Source organism: Suncus etruscus, chromosome 6 (genome assembly GCF_024139225.1).
Source record: "Suncus etruscus isolate mSunEtr1 chromosome 6, mSunEtr1.pri.cur, whole genome shotgun sequence".
In the NCBI taxonomy this organism is placed as follows: Eukaryota; Metazoa; Chordata; class Mammalia; order Eulipotyphla; family Soricidae; genus Suncus; species Suncus etruscus.
Genome location: NC_064853.1, coordinates 74,394,777 through 74,409,032, shown reverse-complemented (window position 1 = coordinate 74,409,032; position 14,256 = coordinate 74,394,777). Strand labels below are relative to the sequence as shown.

Sequence of the window (14,256 nt, the reverse complement as noted above, 5' to 3'; positions counted from 1 at the left end):
TCTTTTACTTTCTTCTTTCTTTATTTCTTTCTTTCTTCTTTCTTTCTTTCTTTCTTTTCTTTCTTTCTTTCTTTCTTCTTTTGGTTCACATATGGCAGCACTCAGGGGTTACTCTGGCTTTAGGCTCAGAAATCGCTCCTGGCAGGCTCAGGGTACCATATAGGATGCTGTACAGCATTATTTCAAAAAGAAGCGGGCCTGGTGTCCTATGTTTGCAGAATCCAACTTTAAGTCTAGCAACCAGTAATCCTAGTCCAAGAGTTCAGTGGAAACTGCATTCTTTCTCTATAATAGATTGTATTCTCAGTTTAGAGAACTGAAATCCCAGTGAAGGGGTCTATATGCCTCCTCTTTCTCAAAGACATAAAAGTCTGTACATGATAGAGGCAAAGATAAGTCAAAGGAAAGTAGACAAGAGTATGAATTTACCAACTGAATTTTTTTAAATATATATCCTCTTGTGCAATGTTGGGCAGTTTGGAATAGAGCAGAAGAGATTGGGCCAAGATTTTACAGTGCTGGGGGTGGAGGGTGGACCAGTACTTCCCCCTCTTCACTCTTTTCCTGGTAATTCAGATGTTAGGAGTGACCCTCAGTTCCATTATCTTACCACCATTTTACAAAAGAGAACCAAAATTCCAGAAGAAGTAAATTCAAGCTCTCAAAGCTGGAACATGAGAAAGGGGATATTTGTTTAATCTCACTTTTAAGATTAAGGAATCAAAGTAATTGCTGACTATATGAACTACACTAGACTAAAAGCTAGCAGCAAAACTGGGTGGATTAAAAAAACAGGAAGAATAAATACTATTGGCATCTCTGAAATGAAGATTAGAGATTCTAGGAAAGGTAACTTCTGGTGGGGAGATAATCTTTTGCAGTTAGTTCCTCCTTTATGTTTTCTGTATACAGAACTAAAAAGCAGGAATTGGCCATCATCTAATAGGAATGTCACTCCCTATAACCTAACACTCAACTGTTTAGTCGTAAAGCATCACATATTTATTTTATTCACAGTGAGGCCCCATTACTATTAGGACAGAACCAAAAGTTGCTATTGGGATTCGTGCTATATGAAAATAGAAGGAGACCTTAAGGAGACCATGAAAATTAGCCATTTATTTTATAGACAGAGAGAGCAAAGCTCAGAGAGGGTAAGTTAACTGTTCCATTTACAGAATTAATAGCATGAAACTGAGACTCATGTTTAGGGCTTACTGGAGCCAGCCTGATATGGTTCCTTATACCAGCTTAAAGGAAAGAACTTTCAAAGTTTCTGGAAAATGTCAAGCTTGTAGATATGGAATTTGCAAACTATGAATTAGTGCTTTTCTCTTCTTTTTTTAGCATTGGAGAGCTGGTTGTTGACATTTTCCTTAGATGATGTTGCCCTTGGTTTTCTTCTCCCATGCCTTGAGAGATTGTGTTCAGTTCTTCTGAGTTCCAAGTTTTTCTTCGTTTTTACCAGCTGGTTAGCCTGTACACTGTCATTTGACAACCTATAGTTCTCATAACATAGAGACTCCTTTACATAATTCCCTCCCAAAATTTCTGAACATGTTTAGTCAACTGTCTGCAAGATATTACCTCCTGGACATCTGTCAATTGAAATTGAGTTTATTCAAATGAAACTACTTCACTCTTAGGTTACCTCTGTCAGTATCTTCTCTTAATACTACTCACAGATGTCCTGAATGTTCCAGCTGGAAATCTGAAAGACATTCTTGATTATTCTCCTCTTTTCTCGAAAAGAACTGAACTGTGTACACTGAAAGATATGAAGTCCTGATTCCTAGATCCTGTAAATATAAAATCTCTGAAGATGTAATTAAAGGAGCAAATTAAGAGTGCTCAATTTGGCAGCACATATACTAAAATTGTAATGATACAGAGAAGATTAGCATGGCCCCTGAGCAAGGATAACACACAAATTTATGAAGTGTTCCATATTTTTATATTTAACTCTAGAAGGACTCTCAGCTCAAGGACACTACCTGATCTCTTAACTGCTACAAACCATCACTCAAACTCAACAAGACCACAGTGTGGGATGAAAATGTACCCTGGATCTCACCCCACCGCAAGAATATCTCAAAAGACTTAATGGGGATATCTATATTTCCTTGTATGTTTAATACCTTAATAGTTATACCTCTTAGTGTGTTTATTTCCAAAGTTAAAGGTAGCCTCTCCATCCCTTTTTACTTATTTATTTATTTTTATTTATATGCATTTTGTTAGTTTGCTTTTGTTTTGTTTTGGGGGCACACCCATGACGCTCAGGGGTTACTCCTGGCTCTGCACTCAGAAATTGCTCCTGGCTTGGGGGGACCATATGGGATGCCAGAGGATTGAACCGCAGTCAGTCCTAGGCTAGAGCTTGTAAGGCAGATGTCCTACCTCTGGCACTAGTGTTCTGGCCCCAATATATATATCAATATATATAATATATATATATATATTAATTTCACTTGTTCTAGTTCTGCTTGATAGGAAATTCTAGAAGAAAACGTCTTGCTGCGGATAAAAGCTCAGGTCAAAATCAGGTCACAGAAATTGTAGAAGCTGTCATTCTTACCCTCAAATGCACCAGCAATATAATATGGCACCATTCCCTTTCGCATAGACATGGTAAAGAAAAAAAAGGGGGGGGGAATATATATATAAACAAGCTCTTATATACTAGGGATAAGGACCCATAAACTTTATAATACAAGAACTCCCAACCTGAACATTTGTCATGAGGACTTAAATTGGACTCCATGTGATTGGACAGCAACTGTCCAACCCCGAACCCCAGAACCCAGAACCATAGAACTGAAACAGTTCCTTGCAAGAGAACCAGGAATCAAACTCCCCCTGGGGATTCCTAATACTGCTCTGGCACCAACTTGCACCAGGTTGATACCCTGATGATGAGAAAACAGCAACAACTTGATCTAAGAGCTCGTTGCCCTATCTTGTCACCTAACAATAAGATGAAATCAGAAAACAATCAATCCTTTGATCTGTGCAAAAACCAAAATCACTAATTACAGAAGACTGACTTTGACAACTGTGACAGAGCAGAACTATTCCTGTGACCAAGAAAGAGCCTAGCCCAGCCTTTGGCCTAGGATTTCTATAAAAATAAAACAAGATCTCTAATTCCAGAGGTCTGACTTTGTCAACTGCAACTGAGCAGAACTTCTGGAACCATACAGAAAAACTTTATCCTAGGCTCTGTCCTAGATCTGTGCAAAAACCAAGATCACTAATTACAGAAGACTGGCTACAAGAACCTTGACAACAGAACTTCTGGAACCATAAAAATGCTATCCTAGACTTCGTTCTATGACCTGTGCAAATACCAAGATCTCTAATTACAGAGGACTGATTTTGAAAACCACAATTGAGCAGAGCGTTTCCTGGCACCATAAAAGACCTCGGGGTTTGAAAATGAGCATGTCTGGACATGTATGTCCAGTATGACAGTATGACAGTATGCTTCAAGGGTGGAGAAACCCTGCATCTCTTAGGCCAAGGGAATTCCCTTTCTAATTTCCCCAATACTTACTGTGCCTATGCAAAAACAAAACAAACAAAATAAAGAACAAAAAAACCCACAAAACCTTGCCACACCATCCCTCCTTCCTTTTTTTTCATTTTTCTCTTCTTTTCCCTTTTGTCTTTTAAATTGATATTGATAGCGCCTAGACGAACTCCTTCCAGCTTGCTTCCCCCCCCCCCCTTTTTCCCCTAATAGAACCACAGAACTTGAATCATCTTGTTCTGCCTCAAAAATTGAGGGGGGGAAGGTGAATGGTACCAGGAACAAATAGACACATAAACATTGAGTGGAAATAAAATGTGATCAGACCTAAATACCAAATCCAAAGTCAATGATAACAGAATTGGGATACCCAACCTATAACAAGTTATATACAAAGGGGACCTGTTATACTAGCAGTCCAAGGGCTAATGGAGGAAGTATGGGATGCATGCTGGGAACAGGGGTGGAGAGAGGACAACACTGGTGGTAGAATGACCCCAATTCATTGTCACTACTACCTTAAATATAAGTGTAAAAGGTTTGTAATTCACATTGGTCAAAATAAAAAATAAAAAGAAGTGAATTAAAATTTATAATAGGATGAGTTCTGTAATTAATATGGCCGATTTCTTTATAAAGCTAAGAAAAGAGCCTGAGTGCCACCTCAGGGGGCCTGCTGTGGGTTCCAGGTGGACTCCATTAGGGGTCTCCAGGCTTCCACCCCACTCTCTACACTAGGGAGGAGGAGCAAAGGGAGGAGCCGGGCAGATAGCTGGCTTCCAGTGACTTGATTCTGGAGGCCAGCGCTTCCCAGGTATGGGGTTAGGGGAAACCCCATGCCAGATGGCATTCTCCCAAGCTTGGGGTGGGGGTGTGTGTGCTGGGAGGCTTGGCAGATCTCCAGCCATTCCCTTATTTCCCCCTCTATTCCAGGCCTTCCCTAGTTGCCAGCCCAGGTGGACTCTACCATGGTCCTCAGGCTTTCCCCTTTTCTCTCCTGACACTAAGGGGAGGGGGGGGCACATGGGGTGGATGGCGGGCCGCTGCATCACTGGTGTATGTCGGGTCATTACGTTGTGACATTCACTGGTATTTTTTTTTCTTCTCATTGGTTTCCATTTAAAAAACCGCGTGGGGGCTAGTGTCCCCGTGCATACCATATATGTTTAAAATAAAAATGAGAGGACTGACTCTCAGTTTGGGAAGAGACCAGTTCGGGTGGGGGTACCATATATTTTCAAAATAAAAATGAGAGGATGGACTCTCAGGCTGGGAAGAGGCCAGTACTCTTTTCCTACTTGTTTACCCTCAGCAGCCGCTTGGCCTCTTCCTTCTTTCATTGTGTAACTGTGGTTGCTACCATACTAGGTTTCTGATTAGTTCCCATGAACGGTGACAATTGAGTCCACTGTCTTAAGTTAGATTGTTTATTTTCCCCCACTTTTTATTTTTTCTCCTCTTTGTGAACTGTTCAATGAGGTATTTTGGTGAAAGAGTCCCTCTCTATCTTTCCTTCCCTTTGTTATTTGTTAAATAAGGAAGTTTGTAGAAGTGTCCCTCCATTTGAGAGCCTGTTTAGAGTACAGGCGGGGGTTGGGTGGGGAGGAGGGAGACTTGGGACATTGGTGATGGGAATGTTGCACTGGTGATGGGTGGTGTTCTTTACATGACTGAAACCCAAACACAATCATGTATGTAATCAACGTGTTTAAATTAAAAAAAAAAAGAAGTGTCCCTCCATTTAACGTTTATATAAGAACCAAGTCAATTGGATTGTTGGACTTGTTCTAACATTCCCATAGGCACCAATCTCGCTGTGAACTGTTCAATAAGGAATTTTGGTGATAGAGTCTCTCAGTTTAATGCTTATGTTTGAACCAGGTCACGGGGATTGTTGGACTTGTTTTTGCAGCCCCCTTATGCGCTGGTAATGCCAGGTGGCATTATTCCTTGTTTGCATGGGCACAATAAAATGGAAAATACTATACATACAAATAAGTTCTTATCTAATAGAGATTGGAACACACAAATCTTGTGGTACAATGGAACCTTACAAACCCTGAACATTGACATAATGACCTGGCACAGGCCTCAGAGATTTGGGTATTTTCCAGTCACCCCTGAACCAGGGAAGCCATCTATGAAACATCCAACATTGTTTATGACATCACCTGGAAGAAATCCTCTACCAGGGAAGACCCTACTGCTGCTCTGACATTGATTTACTCAAAAGAGTCTTCCCTTAACACTGAGAAGATTTAAACAACAACAACGGCCTGCGTACTGGACAGGGCTTTCTGCATTGCTCATTAATTGCAAACTGAAATTAAATGCTGCTCCGCACCATCCTGACTTCAATGTCGGATATACAGATTCCAGGACCTTCCATACAGAAACATGAGATCAACAATAGAGACTGTGAAAAATATAACTGTATGGGTACTACAGACAATGACCAGGATTGGACAAACTAGTTTGCCTGGAGCCTAGAAATGGTCTTATGTCAGGAAACTTCAGGGGTAGGGTTTCCTTGTACTTAGGCCAAAGTTTTTCCTTTCCATGACCTCCATACTTTTGTGGGCCCATGCAAACGATAATTGCCACACAAACATTGTTTTCACAGTGCTCCTTTGACTCCAAACCTTTAAGAAACCACTAGTAAAAATATCTGGAACTGCAAAAAAAAAAAAAAAAAGGCTTACATTAGTGTTAACATATATGCTTTAGATGCACTAGCATTCTGGGAGATAAAGGAGGGAGATAAGGAATATATGCTTGGGAAAAGGTATGAAGGGAGGACAACACTGCTGGTGAAAAGGTCCTCATTTATTGTCACCGTGTACCTTAAATATCACTGTGTAAGATTTGCCATTGTGTACCTTAAATATTTTTAAAGTTAAAAAAAAGGGGCCGAGAAGGTGGTGCTAGAGATAAGGTGTCTGCCTTGCAAGCGCTATCTTAGGACGGACAGTGGTTCTATCCCCTGGCGTCCCATATGGTCCCCCCAAGCAGAGGCAATTTCTGAGCGCATAGCCAGGAGTAACCCCTGAGCGTCAAATGGGTGTGGCCCAAAAACAGACAAAAAAATAAAAACAAACAAAAAAAAAAGCTAAGAAAAGAGTCTAAAGTATAAACACATAATGAGAAGTTGACAAGCCAAGAAATAATTGTCACTCATGCCAGAAGCCGATAGAAAGACCTGGAACAAAATTTTTTCTAGAGATTCAGAAAGGGTATGATCCTAATGAGTTCAGCCATCTTTTTGCAGAAAGGTATGGAAATTAACATCTGTTTTAAGATACTTTGTGAAGTTTGTTACAGTGTCCCTAGGAATCTAAAACATCTCATGGCTCTTATTTCCTTATGTTTACTCTATCAGAAAGTCCTATCATTATGTCAAATTAGACATTACTCCAAGTCACCCTTATAATTAAAGTGTGACATATAATTCTTTCCTAATTTGTCCAGACGTGACTCCTTTAATTCTTTGAAAAGTCCTAAAACAGTCTCACATGACATGTCATGTATCACATGGTTCCTCTGTGTCAGTATCTGGTTTCCACTGTTGTTTGAATAACAGTATTCATGGCTTGCAAGATGCTCACCTCCTATGTTCCAGCTTCATCTTTGCTTGCCTGTTAGTTCCTGATTTGCAAACCCCTTCTTATCTTAGGACATTCAAAGAGTGTTTTTGTATAGCTGGAGAGATCTCTACTTTCCTTTTTTTTTTTTTTTTTTGAGACATAAGTTTTTAAAAAATATATTAGACATGCAAAATTCACATCTTTAATAAAACAGCTCAATGAATATTTACAAAGTGAGCATTTTAAATTATTTTATTTAAGTACATGATCATATTTGGGTTACAGTCATAACCAGAACACCCCCCCTTCACCAGTGTAACATTACCCCCCCCCCCTTCCCATCCCCTGCCTGTATTCGAGACAGGCATTCTACTACAATAATTTGTTTTAAGTTCATTAAGTTGTATTTTTTTTTCCTTAAAGGATAAGAGTAAAAAAATATAGTAAAGGTGTGATAGTGGCAATTGCCATTGTTTGCATAGGTCCAGAAAAATGGGGAAAATGGGAAAAAAATCCTTGACCTGATTACAAAAAGGCCTCACCCCAGAAGTTTATTGGCATAAGACAGACTCTGGGTTCCAGGCATACCAGTCTATCCAACTCCAGTCATTCTCAAGGTCCCAGTGAAACTTTTTCACACTTTAGCTATTGTCGGTATCAGATTCTTATATTTAAAGACTTTGGATTCTGTGCATTTCTTTTATTGATGTCAGGCTGATGTGGAGCATCCTCTAGTTTCAGCATACCATTAAATGCAGAGTGATCTGCCCTGCATGCTGACTGTTGCTGAGTTGTCTGGGTGTTGGGAGCACTCCTTAGAGTAAGTCAATGCCAAAGCAGTGGTAGGTCTTACCCGGTAGAGGCTTGGATCCTGGTAATGTTAAAGACAATTGTGGTTGTTTCCATAGATGGTATCCATTGTTCAGGTGTGTGTGGGCGATGCCCATTCTTCTGAGGCCTGAGCCGCATCATTATGCTAATGTTCAGGGTGAAAAGCCTAATTACATTACCAAATTTGTGTTCCCATCTCTATTAGATAAGAACTTGTCTGCATATGTATTATTTTCCCATTTTAATGTGCCTATGCAAAAGAGAAGCAATGCCACAAGATATTGTCGGTGCATCTGGGGGCTGACGAATAAAGTCCAACATTCCCCGTAACTTGGTATAAACGTGAAATCTATGCAGAGATACTCTTCTACCAGTATTGCTTATAAAACAGATATCAAAGGGGGAAAATCAAGCAATCAAATAACAAATCCAGTGGGCAAAATTGTCACTATATGAGGATATTCGAGAATAGTTATAGATGTTAAGGGAATACATCTGAGATACACAAAGGAGATACATGTGACCCTTTTATGTTTTAAAAAGAAAAAAAAAAGAAAGAAAGAAAACAAGGGTATTTGATGACAACAGGTGATAGTTGAGTTTGAGACATGTTTTGCGGCATTACAGAACCCTATATTGTCCTTGAACTAGGGGTTTTGCTGAAGCTGATTCCAGTACCATTCAACAGTCCATAGTTTGATGGGGGCAAGATGGGCCACCAAGCATGGGTCAACAGGCATGTTGGTTGTAGTTATTTGTAGAGGCATGAGCTGGGGACCGAGAGGGTGTCTTTCAATGAGGAGCTGGATAGTGGTGTTGGGGCAGAAGGTTAGTCTTGGTGTCTACCCAGTTAGGAACAGAAAAAAGAGGGACGGCTTTCCTGGCATGTGCGCTCTGCTGGGTCCAAATGCGGGCTCCCTCTCCAGTTTGAAAATTGAAAGGGGAGGGGCTTCTCTCCTCCGCCCGCTCCTCAGGGCCCGAGTTGCCAGGGCCGGCCATGAAGACCCGCCTGGCGTGGGGGGTCCCAGTCTCCTGGACCAAGTGTTTAGTCCAGGAGATCTGTGGCCCGCTGTCTCTACTTTCCTTTTTTCATGCTCTACTTTTCTAATAACCTGAATCTAGAAAAATCTCTTCCTCTGTTTCTTTTGCTTCTGTTTCCTTTTTCGCTTCTGTTCTTCCCCTGGCATATGGCATTTTCAAAGATACCCATAATAATATACCCTTTCCCACAGCTTTCTGCAGTGTGAATTTTCTATTCTCACATTAAGAAATAGAAACCAACTTTACTTTCTCTCAAATCTAGTTTAATCTAGATAGACCTTTTGTACTAACAAGAAATTATAAACAACAAAAATTATAGCCTAGCATCCCATGTGGTCCTCAAGTTTGCCAGGATTAATTTCTGAGTGGAGAACCAGGAGTAACCTCAAGTGCCACCAGGTGTGGCCCCAAAATAAAACAAAAAAGAAATCCTAAATCTACTATGCTACAAATATCAAATATGACCAGTTCATTAGTTTTGGTTTGTTTTTGTTTTTTGGGGGGTGTGAGGAATGAGTCAGACACAGTGATTCTCAGGGGTTACTCCCAGATCTGCACTCATTAGTTACTTCTATAGGTGTTTGGAGGACCATATAAGATGCTTGAAACCAAACCCAGGGTCAAGTATGTGCTAAGCTTTCACCTTACTTGCAGAACTATCTCTCCTGCTCCAGAACACTTCATTTGAACTCATTCTTTTTGTTATTCTCCTCAAATAGCTATATGCTATTAGAATCTTCCAGATGAGCCTGTTTATTGGTTGAGTTTTCCTAAGTGACCTTTCCAGAAGAATAGAAAAACCATTCAGTCACATTCTAACTCAATGTATAGCCCACAAAGTCCATAAAAAAATAACCTGTGTTATGTTATGCTATTAAGTTTTGTATCAATGTTTGAAGTGACAATAATAATAAGAGCAGTTCTGCAGTGGTTATTCACAACTCACATGCATCTACTTATTGGTCTGACAATTCTATGAAGTTAGAATCTTTGAGACAGAAGGTGACATATCTGTACTACTCATCTTTTTGTCTCCAGTAGCTGTCATTGGATTTGTCATGTTGTAGGTGCTCATATAGATGAGAGGTTCAGTAGGAAATTACTTAAAGCTTAATATGGCACTGAGAAGTCTGGGATCTGTTATCTTGAATGAGGCAAAGAATGGGCTCTTCTAGTCTTAGCCACTTGTAATGGATTCTGACAGTTGTAATTTTAGTCAAGAGGAAATAACTTAGAACTAATTTCTTCCAGGCATCTACACTGACCAGTCTTATTCCGAAGCTCCTACTAAAATAACAAAATGTATTATAATATTAATAACTTTCAGTATCTGAAGTAATTTGGCACATTAAATCTCAGGAAGTAACTTCATAGAAAGGTTGAAAGAAAAAGACTGATTAAAGGGAGACTACTATCCAATATCAATAAGAAATAAAACTCTTATTTTTCATCATCCATTTTAATAAACTCATTAACCCAGGTGATGATGTATCTGCCAGTGAATATTAGAAAAATGTACAATAGTTGAACTGACCCACATTCACCTTAAGCAAAATCGAAGAAAGCACCAGTCTCATTTACATAATTATTTTAGATTCCCATGACTGAAATAATTTTCAGAGTTGTCTTGTCTGAACATACTTTGCAATTCAAACTAGAGCCTTCATTTTTCCTTTCAGTTTCTTTGTTATAAGAATCCAAACTGTCTCATGCTATTAAATCTCCCATGAAAAGTTTATACATTTCCTGGTCATTTGCTACAAGATAATTTTACCTGTCCTAAAATTAGAGTGTGAACATGACATCTCTTTATTTTTTCAGAAAGCTGCTTGAAGGTAATATGAAAATGCTACCAACTATGAATCTTTCCCAAAACTCAACCTCAAGATACTTTTTTCTATACTTATTTCATAGGGACTCAATAAATAAAGGATTAAATTACTCAATAATGATCACTCAGAAGATACATTATATAATTAGAAGTTGATTAGTTTGATTTCCCCTTAAAAAGATGGAATCACCTCAAACACAAAACTTATTTTTTGTACTTAATATCTGTTATCAAACGACTCAAAACCCTTGGAACTTTTAAGTTATTTTTTGTGTGTAGTTATAGTCATTATATAAAGCTAAGATAGGTTAAGCTGTGCCACATTAACAAGTATCCCTTAAATTAGAGACTGGAGCAGTGGTGCAAGCGATAGGGCGTTGGCCTTGCATGCTAACCTACGACAGGCCACAGTTCAATCCCCTGGCATCCCATATGGTCCCCCAAGCCAGGAGCGATTTTTGAGCACATAGACAGGAATAACCCCTGAGTGTCACCAGGTGTGGCCCAAAGAGGAAAAAAAAAGTCAAATGTGTCAATACATAAATGAGGAAATAAGTCATGGTAGAGGTGTCCACCACAGATGTCTACCTCTTTCTAGACCAACTAGAGTCAACCTTGGCAGACAATGAATTTTAATAGAAGAGCTAACATTGCCAAGGGTCTAACTTCTAGATTTGTGTAAAGACAGAGACAAAACAAGAGAGACCAAAAGAACAGAACTCTATTAGATGGTGAACAGTCATCTCACTGATGCAGAGAAAAAACTTTACAAGCTTTATGAATCATATCCTTCTCAAAGACTCTTCTGAGAATACATAATTTTGGAAACTATTGTGGCATGAAAATTAGGAACTCCTAATAAAAATAAATCATACAAAAGTTTAAAATGGTTGGAACAGAGTATTATAATAGAATTATAGTTTCTACAAAGAACTTACTGTAAAGGTGTAATGTTCTCTCCACATCTAGGTTGCAAGGACATACAAATTTGGTGAATAGCAAAGTCTACATTTATTTGGCAGCCCTGTAACAATTATTTTGAGACTTTGACTTCAAAGTCTAGAAAATAAATATATTTTCATGTCTTCAAACATAAGCATGACTTTGAAGTTGTCAAATACCATAGTCCCAAAGGTAATATTCAAGTTTTCTGAATTAACAGTGATTTATAGATCTCCATAGCAAGGCCTAATAGTGCTCAAAAGTCTACAGTCAAGCTTACATGGCTGGATCCTCCTTAGATGCCAGCTACACATTTCTAGATCAAAATCAAGAGTAAGAATTTGGATCTTGTTCTAAATTACTATGGAAGCTTAATCATTACATTGAAAATAATGTAAAGGCAGCTTCCTCCTGAACTTTCAACAACACACAGCCCGGTACATATCACTGTTGTTGCATATGCTGGTTTCTGCCTTGTTTTTATTTATAAAGGTATCAAGAACAATTCAATCATATTTCTGTGGCAAATTGAGTTGTTTAATTAAGACACCTTATTTGAGTATTTTTCTTATAACAGCTTGCACTAATAAACCCTAATGTAAAGAATTCTGCTTCTGCCTGTTGCTGTGCAAGAATGATTCTGGCTACAAGGGTTTTTCTCAGAATTGGTTTAATAGAGAAAACAGATGAGAGAGAGAGAGAGAGAGAGAGAGAGAGAGAGAGAGAGAGAGAGAGAGAGAGAGAGAGAGAGAGAGAGAGAGAGAGAGAGAGAGGATGGGCTCCTTACAGCATAGAAGTTTTGAAAAAACTCTAGCCAGTTTCCAACCAACAAACAACACAAGCACCAACATCAACTAACCTGCTGGGGGTTCTTACCTTCCCTAACTGCTTAAAAGTTAGATAAAGGCATCTCTAATTGAGAGATTTCTTTGTTCTAAAAGGACAGACCATTTTTGGAGGAGTGTCAACCCAGACCTTAGTAATTACTGGGGCATTTTGGAAATAATGGATTATTTTTCACATCTGAAAGACATCTGTTATGCTGTGTAAATGTCAATAAAATAGAAGAAACACTCACAAAAGCAAAAGCATTACTCCTGATCACAAAATAAGTATATATCAGAAAGATACAGCAAGCATTAGTTTGTAATATATGAAAAGAATAGTTGAACCGAAAAAAATGGTTTACATTAGTGTTAACATACATGCTTTTAGTTACACTAGCATTCTGGGGGATAAAGGAGGGAGATAAGGGATATATGTTTGGGAACAGGGATGAAGGGAGGACAACACTGGTGGTGGAAAGGCCCTCATTTATTGTCACTGTGTACCTTAAATATCACTGTGCAAGATTTCTAATTCACTTTGGCCACAATAAAATTTAAAAAAAGAAAACATAATGAAAATTGGGGCTGGCGTGATAGTGCAGCAGTAGGGTGTTTGCTTTGCACGCAGCTGAACCAGGAAAGATCTCTGTTTGATTCCCAGCATTCCATATGATCCCCCAAGCCAGGAGCGATTTCTGAACGCATATCCAGGAGTAACTCTTGAGTGTCACTGGGTGTGGCCCAATAACAAAAACAAAATCAAACAAACAAAAAATAGAAGAAAAAATTTCAGTGGGCATTAAATTCATTACAGAATGGTCTTCTCAGTGTAATCTATCCATTTCTAAATCTAAGATATTTTTCTAATTAACTGAATAGATTCCATGTTTTTGTTCTGTATATGCTTTGGAAAGGACAGCTAAAAGACACTATCTTTATATCTTCAACAGCTCATACACAGAAGGGTTTATCCTCAAAAAAATTAAAGAACAGTATTTTAAGTTCATTTGTATCTGTCTCAGAGTTATGTCATCCTTAGGAGGAGATGCAGGAATGAGTCAATACATGAAAAACAAGTGGATTATGAGAATCACAACCTGAGAAGATAAAGGAAGAAATCCACAACAGGCCCTGGTTTCATCCTTCTCTCTCCAGGGAAGTGAGTTGACTGGGGAGGAGTAATTGTGTATAAATAGGACACAGGAATAGAAGGTGAATCTTATCCATATAGAAGGATTATGAAGAGGTTATTCTGAGGAGGAAGCCCAGGTCTGAGGACCAGGAAGTGACCTCACATGATGAGGTCATAGAACTTGGAACCCTGATCACTAGGTATACAAATATTAAACGGCAGTTGGCTTGTCGGTCAAGCTGAGAAGGATGTTTTGTTGTTTCCCTCGAGCCCCTGGCTGTGGCCAAAAAAGCCCAAAAAAGAGGGGAATAGTTCAAAGACTTAAGCACTAGGGTAGGAGTTGGTGCAAAGCTGCCCAGTCTCTGCCCAGGACGTCATCAAGGGTAAGACAAAGCAGCACAGACAGGTCAAAACACTGATACCTCCCCAAGTATGTTTGTGTTGTGAATGTGTGTGAGTGTATGTGTGCTTGAGTGTGCGTTTTTGGTTCTGTGTGTATTTATTCATGTGGAAAGGGCCTACCTTTTACAGTGGAG

General features: G+C 39.1%; 1 non-coding gene across 1 annotated transcript; it reads left to right on the top strand.

Annotated features, from left to right (window-relative positions):
* Positions 1-1,847: 1,847 nt before the first annotated feature.
* Positions 1,848-1,954, top strand: LOC126012989 (U6 spliceosomal RNA). The gene has a single exon (XR_007497328.1). It is a non-coding gene; the product is annotated as a U6 spliceosomal RNA (small nuclear RNA).
* The last annotated feature ends 12,302 nt before the right edge of the window (positions 1,955-14,256 follow it).